This window comes from Lemur catta, unplaced genomic scaffold (genome assembly GCF_020740605.2).
Source record: "Lemur catta isolate mLemCat1 unplaced genomic scaffold, mLemCat1.pri scaffold_70_ctg1, whole genome shotgun sequence".
NCBI lineage: Eukaryota > Metazoa > Chordata > Mammalia > Primates > Lemuridae > Lemur > Lemur catta.
The window spans coordinates 270,925-285,803 of NW_025423869.1; the positions used below are offsets into that span (position 1 = coordinate 270,925).

The 14,879-nt window shown below is 39.6% G+C and overlaps 1 long non-coding RNA gene across 4 annotated transcripts in view; it reads right to left on the minus strand.

The window, feature by feature from the left end:
* Positions 1-14,577, minus strand: part of LOC123630025 — a 32,516-nt gene extending 17,939 nt beyond the window's left edge. Inside the window, exons 1-3 of one of the 4 annotated variants that reach the window (XR_006732553.1) lie at positions 14,564-14,577; positions 13,716-14,073; positions 12,349-12,413 (exon numbers count right to left, since the gene is read on the minus strand). This is a non-coding gene — a long non-coding RNA (uncharacterized LOC123630025). Of the gene's footprint in view, positions 1-10,270; positions 10,311-12,348; positions 12,414-13,715; positions 14,303-14,563 lie in introns of those variants that run through there. The other 3 variants (XR_006732552.1, XR_006732551.1, XR_006732554.1) reach the window with 3 other exon arrangements.
* Positions 14,578-14,879: the final 302 nt, after the last annotated feature.

Below are 14,879 nucleotides of genomic sequence, written 5' to 3' on the forward strand. Positions count from 1 at the left end.
TCATGTATGCAGACCAATATATACAACAATGTTTATTGAAGCACTGTTTGTAATTGACAAAGTTTTAGAAATAACTTTAAATGTCCATCAATATGAAAATGGTTATATTATTATTATTCTATGACATACTATACAGCCCTGAAAAAGATTACAGTCTTGAAAAAATTACATTTGCTCATATGAAAAAAAATGTACAAAATACAGTATTAAATGAAAAAAGGAGACTAGATGAAGCCAGAAAGATAAGAGGAAACAAGGAGAACATAAAGAACCTTAAGAGTCATAAAGAAGAACTTGCCTTGAACTCTGGGAAAGGAAGCCACAGAACAGTTTGAGCAGAGAAGTAACATGGTCTCACATATTTCAACAGGATCACTCTGGCTTCTGTGTTGAGCATAAACTGAAAAGTGACAAAATAATGAGCCCAGGTATGAGGCTACTGAATAATTCAAATAATATTTTAAATGAACATCCTGGGAAAAGAACTTTCACCTTATAGATACTAGGACTAGAATTCAGACATATATTGACAATCTGTGGTGAAATAGCAGGGAAGACAGCAAATAATATAAGATTTATAAGATGATCCACCCTCCTGAGACAGAATTCATCCCAAGAGCAATAGAGGCCTATGAGTCAGAGGGAAACTCTCCCAGTGGATTACAGCGGGTGTTTATGAACCTGATCTAACTCAGGGACCTTGTCAGCAAGCGGGCACTGTGGAAAGTGTTTCATAGAATGACTAATGAGCTCTAGGTCTGCAGAACTTCAACACAGACCATAAGAAGCTGCCTCCCTACTCCGCAGGGACTGGACTCACAGTGCGGGCTGTGAAGGATCAAGTGGCGCTGAAAGTACAAAGGACCGGCAACACCATCACGAATGGCAGCCCAGGTGACAAGAGCAGTAGCAGTGACACAGGGTGCACTTCAAACAGTGCTCGAAGGTGATGGCACGCGTCCCTGCCAGCACCAGCCAGCGTCACCAGCATCATCCTGGTGGAGCACCAAGCAAGGTCTGGAGAGACGACTGCGTCAGTCATACGGAGACGACTGCAGGGACAGGCATGAGGCACAGCAGCTGAGGGAGACAAGCGATTCCTCCACCTGTGAGACGCCCCTGGGGGACCACGGACATAGGAACCAAAGTGAACACCTCAAACTGGACTAAGACCCAGAAGGCGCTCAGATAAAGGTCATCAAGCTGCAACAACTGAGTCTGAATTTCAATGTGTCATCTCCACCCTCAAGTTAGTGATGCCTACGGACTTGTGGGCAACACTTTTAAAATATCTATGATAAAATTAAGAAACTTGTTAATGACAAAGTACAATGATAAGCAAAACAAGCATAACCCAGGTATTATATTTCAGGTCTCTCTTGCTATACTATGAAAGAAGTAGAGATGTGAACAAATATTTCACTGTTACTAATTAAGCATTTTTTTAATTCTAAAATCTTCCCTGATAGCATCTTCCTTAACTAATAATGAGTTTATACCATTAACCTTTGAGGTCAATATTATGATTGGTAAATATAACACTGATATTGGCAAAAAGAATCATTTCCTTGTAGGGACAGAAAGCTGTTAGTCTGAACATGCTTACCAATTATTAACTCCTAGAGTAATTTTCACTCATTTTTCTTAAAACACATAATATCAAGTTATTGGGAATTATATTAGAAAGACCTTGCTAGGTATTGAGAATAGAAAACAGTGATCTGGTTTTGAGGCCAACTAGACTGAATTCTACTTCTATAATACACAGACTGCAAGAGCAAACACAATTTCACACGGATTATTTGTCACGTGAGTTTACCTATGAAAATAACCATGTACTGGAGATTATAGGCTAGAGGGGTCACAAGAGGCCTTGTTCCCTCTCCCTGCGTGTCCGGCTCCTTCACATTACACCAAACTGGGTGTATCCATTTACACTCCGCACACACACTACCACGAACCTCCCAAGTTTCCCTCCTGCAGTGTCCAATAAATCTAATGGTTCAAAGTTCTTCCCAGTAGGATGGTCTGAGTGCAGTGGTATTTACAACTAATTGATCACAACCAGTTACAGATTCCTTTGTCCCTTCTCTACTCCCATGGCCTCACTTGACCAGTCTTAAAAAGTTCTTCCCAGTAGAACAGACACTGGAGACTCGGAGGGGCAGGGGGGTGGAAGGTGGGAGGTGGGAGAGGGGTGGGAGATGAGAAATTACCTAATGGGTACTAAATACACTCACTGGGTGAAGGTGACATAAAAAGCCCAGACTTCACCACTATGCAATATGTCCATGTAACAAATCTGCACACGTACCCCACAAATCAATAAAAATTTTTAAAAAATAAATAAAAATTCTTCCCCATGTCCAACTAAATCTCTCACAAGAGAACTTAACTCTTTTCTCTCTTGTTGAAAAGCTGGAACATCACCACATGTAATTTAAAACAAACCCAAAAGCTGTTACTGAAACTCTATTTCCCGTATCTCACAAATTATTTCCTCTACATAAATGTGGTGGTTCTCAACCCTTTCTGTTCATTAAATTGCCTGAGGAACATCATTTAAAAAAGAAAAAGGTGGCCTCTTTACCCGATCCCATACCATACTAAATGTCTGCAATTAATTTTTGTTTAAAACTCCCCAGGTGATTCTAATGTGTAGCGCTGGTTGGGAACAACTACCTCAATCTTTCTGGAAAAAAAAAAAAAAATTTCAGCCTTTTTTCAAGCTTCAGGTGTTTCAAACTAGACTCAAAACTACAACATAATACATAATTCCACATGTAAAACATTAGTGTTTTTTATAGATGTTCATAAGCATAAAGCAAAATTTCGTATCTTAAGCCAAATTTTTCCAATGACTTCATTACACCATTCCCTTAGTGTCTAAACTGATCATACCCTTCTCACTCTACTAATGAAACCCAGGCACCAAAGCTGAAAATCTCAGAATCAGCCTTAACACACCTTCTTCATCCTCTACATCTAATCGGCTGCTAATCATGTTAGTTCTTCCTTTGAAATGTAGTTCTCATCCATTCCTCTTCTGTCATATTCTAACCCTACTCTAAATTCTTACTAACTAGTCTGGCTGACACTTAGCTCTTCTCATCCCACTGCCACTAAATTAATTCCTTAAAATAGTGTTGTCCTTTGTCTTGGTTTTTAGAAACAGGGTCTCGCTCTGTTGCCCAGGCTGAAGTGCACTGGCACAATCATAGCTAACTAGAGCCTTGAACTCCTGGACTCAAGCCATCCTCCTGCCTTGGCCTCCCAGGGTGCTGAGATTATAGGTATGAGCCACCCCACACCCAGCCTAAAATAATGTTATTATGCCCCTGTTCAAAGAAAAATATTCAGTGGCTTCTCACTGCTTACACTGAGAAAACCCAATTCCTCAATCTATGTTGGTATTTAATACCTCAAGTAGAATATTCAAATTTTAACACAATAAATAACTCTACATATTAAGACCAGTCAATGTAGCAAACTTGGCACTTCTGACCCAATTCCATCCTACCTAAAATTTATTTCCCTCTACATTCCAATATAAATTTTCTATTCAATCCAGGCATCCAGTCTTTCACGTACATAAAATGACAAATTCCAAGGATTTACTCATACTTCAATACATGCTGTACCCCCTTCCTCAAATACTATGTTCACTTTTATCTGTATCTCCAAATTCTTTGCTCTGTTCTGGACCACTGCTGTGAGGCCTTCCCAAAACACTGCAACCTCACGGACGGTCTCACTTCCAGGCAATACATATCATCTAAGCCAGTTATTTTGAAATATGTTATACTGCCTTACACTTCTACTTAACTATTTTATATTTCCTCACTTAAATAAAGATCCTGAAGGCAGAAATCATGTTTTTTATTTTTTCTGTATACTTCATAAAAGCAGTCTTTTCAATTTTTTTCATGGAATTTATTTTTCATTCCTTCCAGCCAATGGAAATATATAATGCATATAAAATTCTTCCCTATCATATCACTTTTTTCAGAGTAAATCTCATGACATTAATTTACTTATATCAACGTGCTTATTTTAAGTAGCTAGCCTACTTTAATATAAGTCTGATCAATTCTGATTTAAAGGCAATATAATGAATCAAATACTTGTTGATATCAAAGAGAGTCAAGTGTTCCACCCTTATATGTTTTCACTAAAGATAACAAGCAAATGAACAGGGTAAAGCCATCACTAATTAAGAAAGCACCACGCTTCAAGAAATAAATGGTCAATTAAACAGTAATTACATAGAATAAATAGTAATTATGCAGAATTGTCCTTGGACATTGGCTGCTGATGTGTTTTAGTTAGCCTCCATAACGTTGAACACAAGTTCTCAAACTTTTTGGTCTCAGGAATTATTTTTACTCTTAGATATCACTGAGGTCATCAAAGAACTACTGTTTAGGTGAGTTACTGCAAATGATGTTTACTGTCCCAAGTACACACTTCATCAGTCATTGGAGCAATAACTTCATCCCAAAGCCTATAGAAAAGTCCACCACCTACTTGTGAAAATGGGAGTAAAAAAGGCTAATAACATATCAGGATTATCATGAAAATAGTTCTGACCTCACAGAACCCCCGAAGGACTCCAGAGGATCCCCACAGCCCCCCAGACTCCATGTGGAGAAGCACAGGCATAACACAAAGAATTTAGAAAACAGCATAAAATCATGTTTAAATGTCGCATAAGCTTTTAAAAAATTAAGATCTTCTTTAAAACCTATGAAAAAGTCAAGGTATAATTATTTATTTGTTACATAAATATATTCCCTCTTTATAGGTACAAGGGAGAAAAAGATTTCAAGGTGAAATGCCTTTAGAGCACACAGGTGTACCCACACATATAGATGCAGGTGGTGTAAATCAGTGCAGTGAGCCTGCAGGAAACAACACAAGGATGCAGTAAAAAAGAGACCCCAGACCCCTTCTCAAGAAGGCAGCATCATCCAGCTCCAGCCACGTGGAAAGTGGGCCCAGTGTTGACAGACACTGTGATTTTTCAAGAAAAGCTAGAATTTTTATGAAAAAAAAATCACCTAATTTTATGTTGGGAAAAATAATTAAACATTTCATGAATACCATGTGAGCCTACATACACACATTGCCTAGAACAGCGCCTGACACTTCGGAAGCCTTACGTCATTAACTATCATCATATTCAGTACTGTCAGGCAAAAGGGGGAAAATGGTAAGACACAGATGCAGACATTTGGCCATGGTGAATGGAGATAATGCATGAGGCAAAATGACTGGCTGTTATTTTTTCTTTATCTTCACATAAATCTACCTCATTCCACCCCCAGGACCTTCCTAAGTCTGGTCACTTGTTTTACACCATCCTTGCGTACTTCTGTCTTAAGGAATGATTCCTTATCAAATTTTCATCAACTATTTATTAGCTGAAAACTTAGAGCGCTGCACAGTAGCTCACCGCCCACTCCGACCTAACGTGTACATTTCACGTGTTTCACCTCTTGTCTCTTTCCTTCAGCTCACTGCCACCTTCTACTTTCTACCCTTTTTCTTCGCCCTTACCTCTTTATCACTGGATAGCCAGCACAATCTCTAGCCTCTGTTTCTCCCCCTCTTTCTCCTTTTCTGTTTTTCAGAGTAAAAGTGAAACGAGGCAACCACGGGAACAAGCGCCTCATACTACCAAAGGGAGTCAGAGCAAGAGGAGAGTCATCACAAGATGACACCACAGCATCCTGCACCTTAGAACAGCCGCAAACAATACAACACAAGCAGCTGCTCACCCACATCTACACGTGGTTACTCTCAGGAATAAGTTACATACATTAACACAGCCAAGCAAAGAGCCCAAGTGCAGAAAACCTTAATTATTGTTCAAGACTGATATCTGATTGACAGGAGAAGGAGAAGCAATTGGTCCAGATCGATAGGTCCAAGCCAGCAGGTGACACAGGGATTAGCACCTTAACTTCCATCAGTTCTAAATGGATTATAACTAAATTCTCAGTATTGATAACATTAATATCAATATAAGATCAGACAGAAATCTCCAAATTCTTTTTACACTAGAACTACAACCATCTCCTACCTGGACTTGTATACTATTTCATAACAACACTGACCACCTGAAGACCTGTATGTACTAACAGAATAGGCACCAAAATGCCACAGACCAAATAGGAGTCTTAATATGTACCAGAGACGTGCTCTACCCAACTTTTCTATTTCTGCAGAGATACACGATCATATTAAATAAGGAAACTGGGGAAAAATGAATAAAAAGGATCCAGATTTTATTCTCGTATAATGAAATAAATATTCATACCTTGACAAAAGTCCGTAATGCAGCTTTTTAATTAGGGAAAAAGAGCAAAAGACAAACATTACATATCTATTGTTTCCTGCATTTATAGTGTGGTCTGCAACATATACTTTCCAAATTAAGAAGTTTAAATATATGCTTAAGTACTGTAAGTCAAAAGACACAGTTGGAAATACATGTGTACTATCAGAACTCAAGTATCCATCGCTGACAGTCATCTGCTTGACCTGTTTTCATAAACACAACACACAGACCTCGATGAGTGTTTCTCCTGCTCTTCTACCTTACCCAACACTTTTCCCCTCTTACTGGCTTATTTTGCGGTCAGAGGTTAAACTGTTAACCCTTCACCTTCCAGGAAAGTTTTTTTTCCTCTCTTTATAAAAGGTTTTTCACAGTGTGCAGCAGTGGGATTAGCTCCTCTCTTGGAGAACAAAAGCTGTGTCTTTGTCTTCCTTGTTTGTGCCTGGAGCCCTACATCAGAGGAAGCTGCTCCTACTCAACACGCACAATGATGAGATTGTGAGGAAACGAAAGCCTGGCCTCTCGGTGTCTAGACTCTCACCCAACCAGCTAGCCAGAGAAAATCTTGTCAAGCACTCAGCTGAAAATTAACTAAGGTATCCTGTTGAGAACCTGATGAAGATGTTATGTGACCACACGGTAAAACTTTCCATTGTTGCACATAAAGATAAGAGAAAAACCTTTAGAACTCAATGCTTTAACAATCTCGGTCACCAATTCACACATGGGTCAGTAAATGTATTTTACTAACATACAACCCCTTCCTCTATACGCTCTCTTAAAATAATACACAGGCTTATTTATGACATTCTAATCTCCTGCACTTAAAAATCTAACTAAAGGATACATTCAAAAATGTTACAATAGACCATTTTTTATTTGCAGTTTTTATATTAGATATTTCTCGTTAGAAAGTTTACTATTGTGTTTATCGCTGAAGGAACTGGTCAAAATGCAGAAGTCAAAAGAAAACTGTCATATCTTTTCACATCCCTTAATATTTATATATTTTACAAGTTTTTAATATTGAACAAAAGACAAATAGTAAACCAAAAGCAGATATTCAATTAAAGCTTTAAAACAGAAGTAAAGTCATACATAAAACAAATCATACTTATAAAAACTATTTGTAAATTTTTTTAACCTGTAAAATGTTAAACACATTAAACAAATTTAAATTTGGTCATATGATGTCAGTAGAAAAACAATTCCCTTAAGTATGTTAAGTTATGGGTGAGTTCATGAATATTTACAATGATTGTGGGGAGGACTACAGTTTTTAAAATATAACCTTATAATTCACATCCATGGAAACAACTAATGCTGAAAATTATTAAGTGAAAACTTATTATATATGATTATAATCATATTAAATAAGCTCATAGTGAAATCTGAAACAAAATGCACAAAAATAGATATTTTTATGTTATTGGTATAAAAAGAATCTTTTTCCTTTTTTCAAAATTTTCCATAATATTTAACATGAATAATGTAAAAAATAAACTGTGCAGAATAATCAGAATAGTTCAAAAGGCTACAATGGATAGGAATTCATGAGAGGTAAGAGTGCAACCACTGACTATAGTATTCAGAATTCAAGAATAAATCATGGGTTACATAGTTCATACAGTAATATAAATTGATTCCCCAAATTTTAGGAGAAATATAAACATGCCCTTTTTTAACCCATAATGATGATTAGCCTGACAACTTCAATAGGTCATGACCAACAAACTTCACAAAAGAAATAAATTTATTCTTATGAGGAAAAAAAAAATCAATGCTTATACATAGCAGATGTCTGATTTGGAGAAGTATGTGCTATTCTTTTAAGAGTCACATGAAAATTGGCCGGGCGCGGTGGCTCACACCTGTAATCCTAGCCCTCTGGGAGGCCGAGGCAGGTGGATTGCTCAAGGTCAGGAGTTCGAGACCAGTCTGAGCAAGACCCCCGTCTCTACTAGAAATAGAAATAAATTATCTGGACAACTAAAAAAAAAGTATATATAGAAAAAATTAGCTGGGCATGTTGGCACACGCCTGTAGTCCCAGCTACTCGGGAGCCTGAGGCAGTAGGATCGCTTGAGCCCAGGAGTTTTAGGTTGCTGTGAGCTAGGCTGATGCCACGGCACTCACTCTAGCCCGGGCAACAAAGTGAGACTCTGTCTCAAAAAAAAAAAAAAAGAGTCACATGAAAATCTAAGCCTGGCAAAGAACACCATTTAAATTGAGGACTTTGGAACAAAATGCATAAGCAATGACTGGCAGGAAATGTTAAATATTTCATTCCTACTTCTGTAGAAAAAAAATGTATACAAAATTTAACAAAATTAAAAGGAACATTTGATAAAACAGAAAAATATAAGAAAATAAATTTAGTTAAATCTATATATGTATAATAGTTAACAGAATGGTACAAAACCTAAGATTAAATAGATCTATCATGCCTATCATTAAATATCTTTTCTGTCCATGAATTATGCCTAAGTAAAATGATGGAAAAGAGACAACCAATTAACCATGACTCTTAAAAATCAATATTGTATGTACGTTCAAGACATGAAGGAAACATTTACCAATGGTAATTTCTAGAATATGGGATTAGGCATGATTTATATTTTCTTGTATATGCATGTCTTTATTTTCCAAATTTCCATCAGTAAGTATGCATATATACTCATAAATATACTATATATTAATACATCCATCAGCATTAGACTACTATCATAGTTAATAGAAAAATTAATTATTTTATAGAGTAACTTAACTTTGGAAACAAGAATGCTTTATAACAAAACATTCTTATTTGAAAGTACTTCTGTATAGTCACTTCCTCCAACAAACCAAAAATCAAGAATTTCAATGCTTCCTTTAAAAATTTAAATTTGATCTGGCTTATGATAAAATATATTAACTTTCCAACTTCTAAAAATTTAAGAAAGCTTAATGTTAGAAATAAATCATTCTGAGAATAAATGAAGCACAAGGGAAGAAAAGGAAGAAGAAAATATGGGAGAAACATAATGGAAGGCTACAAAAGAGAATGCTATGGCATGATGGAGGCCAGTCAAGGTTTTTCCTGTAAGAACTAATTTTTAGCTAATATGTGACACTTTTATGAAGCTTGTTCACAGTTTTAAGTGCTTTTCTACTACAAATGTAACTGGCCATTTTTGGCCAGCTGAGCTAGAATTAGCACAAAGAGTAACTCCATTCCCACCATTCTTCCCTGCTGTCTCTTTTTAAATCCATTGATACGTACAGCAGCTTAAGTTTAGAAATTAGATAAGTAAGGGTTTGCATCAGAGGTGAAGGATGAAAAACAAAAGGAAGAACAAAAAACAAGTTTGGGCCAATAACGTGTCCAAGCTGCTTGGACTGGGGTGAGCTCCTAAAATCATACAAGATGCCGATTCAGTACAGGCATGAGTGGCCAAATGACCGTTGATCTACTTAAATGTTTTTTCCCTTTTCCCTCAGCACTTGGTCATAAAGTTAAAGATGACATTTTCCAATCTCCCTTATACCTAAGTAGTATCACTGTGTGACTAAGTTCTTAGCAAGGAAAGTAACGTATCAAATTTTCCCCTACCTTGCCTAAGAAATTTCTTCCCTTAAGTATTTCTCTTGCCTGTCCTGTGGCTTAAACTTGGACACACTTAGTGACCCAGCTTTGAATGCAGATGAAAATAACAGTCTAAGGGCCGGGTATAGTGGCTCACATCTAGCACTTTGGGAGGCCAAGACAGGAAGAGTGGTTGAGGCCAGGAGTTCGAGATGAGCCTGAGCATGCATGAGACCTCATCTCTACAAAAAACAGAAAAATTACCCGGGCGTGGTAGCACGCACCTGTAGTCCCAGCTACTCAGGAGGCTGAGGCACGAGGATCACTTGAGCCCAGGAGTTTGAGGTTGCAGTGAGCTATGATGATGCCACTGCACTTTAGCCTGGGCGACAGAGCAAGACCCTGTCTCAAAAAACAAAAAAAAAAAATAAGTACTGACAGTTAAATAGGAATATTCCAATAACTTTTTAAATAATTTCTGCACTTTATCCATTTAAGATTTAGCGATAAAACAGAAAATTGAGAAAACATTACATAAACACTCAATTCAACATAAAATTTTACTTTTACAGATAGCATTACTTTTAGGGCACAAAAAGTTGTAACTTGTTAGACACTAAAATATTAGTTATCATACTACTTAAGTCCTTCTTCAAAAGAAGAAAGGTTACTGGTTTTTGCATGGGTGAGTTTAGCTTTTAAAAAAAATCTTTAGAATTTTGTGCCAATTAGCCATATAGAATGTATTAATCGCAACCTAGAGAAACCAAAATTGCTTACTTTAATCATTTATTATATTTCAAATTTTACTAAGCTGGATAAACTTAAAATACACATGAAGATGTTTCTAAAAACTAGTGATTTAAACAGTAACAGCAGAAAGACAGTAATAAAAGCATGGCAGGAATAGAAGATACAAACTGGAATGACTAGTTCATGAACAGTAGGAACCGGTGAAGGGAGGAAGGAGGGAGTAAACCACTCACAAGTCTTTATGAAAAGGTAACAACCTCTCTTACTCGTGCATAGATTGAATGTTATATAAGGCAGACTGATCTATCTTTCAAGATCACTTTAGCATGAATTTAAAGTTATGGAAAATCCACATTTTCCAAATGAATTTAGCCTATTTTACCAACAACATCAGGTGAGCATTATTCCACACACCTTAGGTAATGCTATGATTATTTTCAAGATTAATTCATAACAAATACACTACAGAATAGATTTAAACTGGAACTGAAAAAATAATATATCCATTTGAGTACCCATTCTGCAAAGAGGACTTCATTGGGCCTGCAAAGAATGCAAATGGACAAACTTTACTCCATGTAGGACAACACAAAATAACTTCTTTAATCAGAGAATGTTCCCTGCAACTTAGGATCACTCTCTGCCCGTGGACATACCTGACAACAGCAGCAGTTCAAATAGGCCAGAGGTGCAGCAGGCAGGGCTGGTGGAGCCAGAAATGTGGGTGACTTCCTACCTAAAATTAGCTGTGCCCATTTCACCACAGCTGGGTGGGGCTCCTCTATTTTAAGGTGTACAGCTCTAAACTGCTTAAGAGAAGATAATTGCTGGCTGGTTTCTGGAGATAAGAGTGTCAGTAAACTTTCCACCAAGGCTTTAGGATAGCCCACTAGTCTCCACAAAACCCCACACTTAACCATCATGCTATCCAGGATCTGAGTGCACTACAAGGAAGGTCCTACACTGGAGATATCCATGAAGATGCACCATGCAAAGAAATATTAGAAGAATAAGCAAGGAGACATTCTTCATTCTTGTCTGCTACCCATGCCCACACACACACATGCACATGTACAATATAGCAAATGTGGGGGGAAATTATAACAATCATGATATTAAAGTACTATACTCTCATATTTTCAGGAAATCATACAGAACTGACAACTGAAACCCTTCCAAGTAATGTGACGCCATTGTTTCTCTCTCTCTGAAAGTGCTATGCCACTGAAGTAAATCCAGCCCAAGGGGCTACTCAGTCTACATTCTGCATTCCAGAAACATTAGAAGGGAATTGGTGTAGCTTCCGTTGATACTGGCAGAGAATCTGCCTTAATGTTTTTAAAAAGATGCTAAATTTTCAAACACAAATGAAAGAAAATGAAAAGACAAACCCTTTCCCAAAACTAACAGTAACTTTATCAATGAATCATGGTAAAGTTGAGTTGTAAGTTATATGGGCTTAACACACACCTGAAATTCAAGCTGCACAGATAACATTCATGATTTCTATATCCCCAAGGCAAAGACCTAGCATCTATGTTACTACCAGAAACCTGAGACACTCAATGCAGAATACACATTTAGTACTATTATTTTCTGATACTATCATGTTCCAGTACTCCACAATGTTAACACTTGCTTTGACTGACTCAATCAGTTATTTGAAGAATTTACAGAACACACATACCTTCATTTTCAGAGGCATGACATTTCACTTTCAATACCAAGTCAAAGGTTCTTTCTGGATTGGCCCTAAAAAAAAAAAAAAAAAAACTTTGTTATATTTATTTCCTATAACAAATAAGCATCTCCATAAAGCTTGTATTTTCTTAATTCTAAGACTAATCTTGTTCTTACCTCTACATATTAAATGTAACTATATGACTACAGTATAGCAGAAATAACAATGAAAATGTTTCTCAGATTAGAAATTTAAGATTACTGATATTTAGGAGCTGAGATCTGAGACTTGGGGCAAAGCATTTAACCTCTGAGACTATTTTCTTACCTTAAAAAAAAAAATAAAGTGCCTTGTCCACTTCACAGAATAATTGTATTACAAGTCAAATAATATATGGGCAATTACATTATAAATCAAGTGCTGTATAAATGCAAATCATCGCTTTTATCTTATTGCATCCAAAATTGGAAGGCCAGTGTGTCCCTAAGTGTTTTTAGATCCTGCCAATGGAGCTTAACACAAGCTCTCAGCCTTTCTTCCAAGGACTTGCAATCTGAGTGTAAATGACGAATACCTGGCTCCACCTGCCACGTTCTATTAATAGATCACCATAGGACATTTGTAAAGGTCCACGAATGGGATACTTTGCGTATACTTTCCTTGAGATGTATTTACGGTACTTAGGCATGTTTAAAGTAGCAAACTATTCAGAGACTCGAAAGATAACAAAAAAAGACTTCTTTCATACCAATTATCATTGGGGAAACTGGACATCAGCCCCCAGATTAAATTTTCCCGCTACAAACTGTAAGGCTGATTTGCATCAGTCAGAACTTACTGTTTTTACTAACTTGCCACACATTTAACCTATTCATTGGTTAAATTTCAAATTGTAAATTGAAATCTATCAAGACACTTTTTTTTCAAAACAGAGTTCTGTTTTATCTCTCTTTCCATCAGAGGGTAAAAATAGGCCTAGTCTGATACCACAAGTCCAAAGTGTTACCATCTTTCAGTTATTCCTGCTGACAAGACTTTAGTGTCTCTGTATTACACATTGGCTGTTTTTAACACGTACCTCCTTCAAGAAAATAAAGCCAGCTCTGACTTCTAAATAAATACTGATTTTTAGAAAATTTTTGTTACAAGACATGATCTAGAAACATAGAAAGTGACAAGCCATATAAATTAATTCACAGATACACATTTCCTCAGCCCTCCCACCATTAACCGGTTTCAGTGGGAAAAAATCTCAACTCTGATTCCTTCTGCAGCCTCCCGGGTGGACTTACTCCCCCTTTCCACCAGCTGTCAAACAATGAAAACAGTTCCAAATGACACAATTTTCCTATTTGCCTAATGCCCTTTAGTACCTCTCTTAGGGGTAAAAGTTAAACATTGGTTCAGTCATGCTTCTGTGAGATCCGAAAGGCCGTTCCCAGTGACGGGAACACACGAGCTCACGGGGCGCGGGCGGCGGGAGGCGGCGGGGAGGGGGATTCTCCCCGGAGTTTCAGGAGGGAAATGCGCAGCTCACGCCTCCGAGACACCTAGAAACAAAATCACCATCGTTATTAAACCGCTTTTTACCCAATCTCCTGAAGTAACATAGCCACTGACGGATACTGTAGCGCACACACAAAGTGCCGTCTAGTCGCGTGGCATTTGCGGGCACCATGCAGACCCGGCGCCTCGTCCACAAACGTCAGAGGCCAAGTTAACCAGAAGAAACTGCAGAAGGAACAGCCGCGACACACTGGTCAATGCAAGTCAGAAAGACACGGTGACCTGGATGCTCAGAAAGCGCTTCAAATAGCGACCGCTCCACCTCAACCCTCCTCCCTCCCGGAGCCTCACAGGGCAGCGACCGTCCCGCCGGACACACCCGGGACGGGCCGGTCCCCTCAGCGGGCGGCGCCGCGGCCGCCCCTCCCCCCCGACGCGGCGACACCGGCGCTCCCACCGCCGCGCCCGGGCAGCGCCGACCAGCCGGCCTGGAAGCCGCTGCCCCGGGCGCCGGGGTCGCGCCGCCGGGCAGGGGGCTCCTCACGGCCGCGGCGGTGGCGGTGGCGGTGGTGGCGGCCCACGTCCGCTGCGCCCCCGGCGCCTGCCCGCCCCCCACCCCCCAAAGCCTCCGCGACAGCAGCGGCGTGGCCGGCCCCTCTCCGCCGCCCCCGCCCCCGCAGCCGGCCTCGCAGTTCCTGCGCCGGCGCCGCGGCACCTTCCGCAAACCAGGAAGTCGCGGGCGGGCGAGGGGCGCGCGGGGACGCCCGGCGGCTGCACCTGGGCGGCGGCTGCGGCCCGAGCCGCGGGGAGGCGGGGCCGGGGTCCCAGCGCCCGGGCGGCCGAGGGCCACGTGCCCCCTGCGACCGAGCCGCACCGCCAGGGCGCCCCGCGTCCTCAGCACGGGACCAGCCCTGCTGTCCCAGGACAGCCCGAGCTCCAGGGCCTCGCGGCTCCAACCGCCCCACACCAAGTCCCCGGAAAAGTCCCGGGACTCGCAGTGTCCCCACCACGCGCCCGCGGACCGGGTCCTC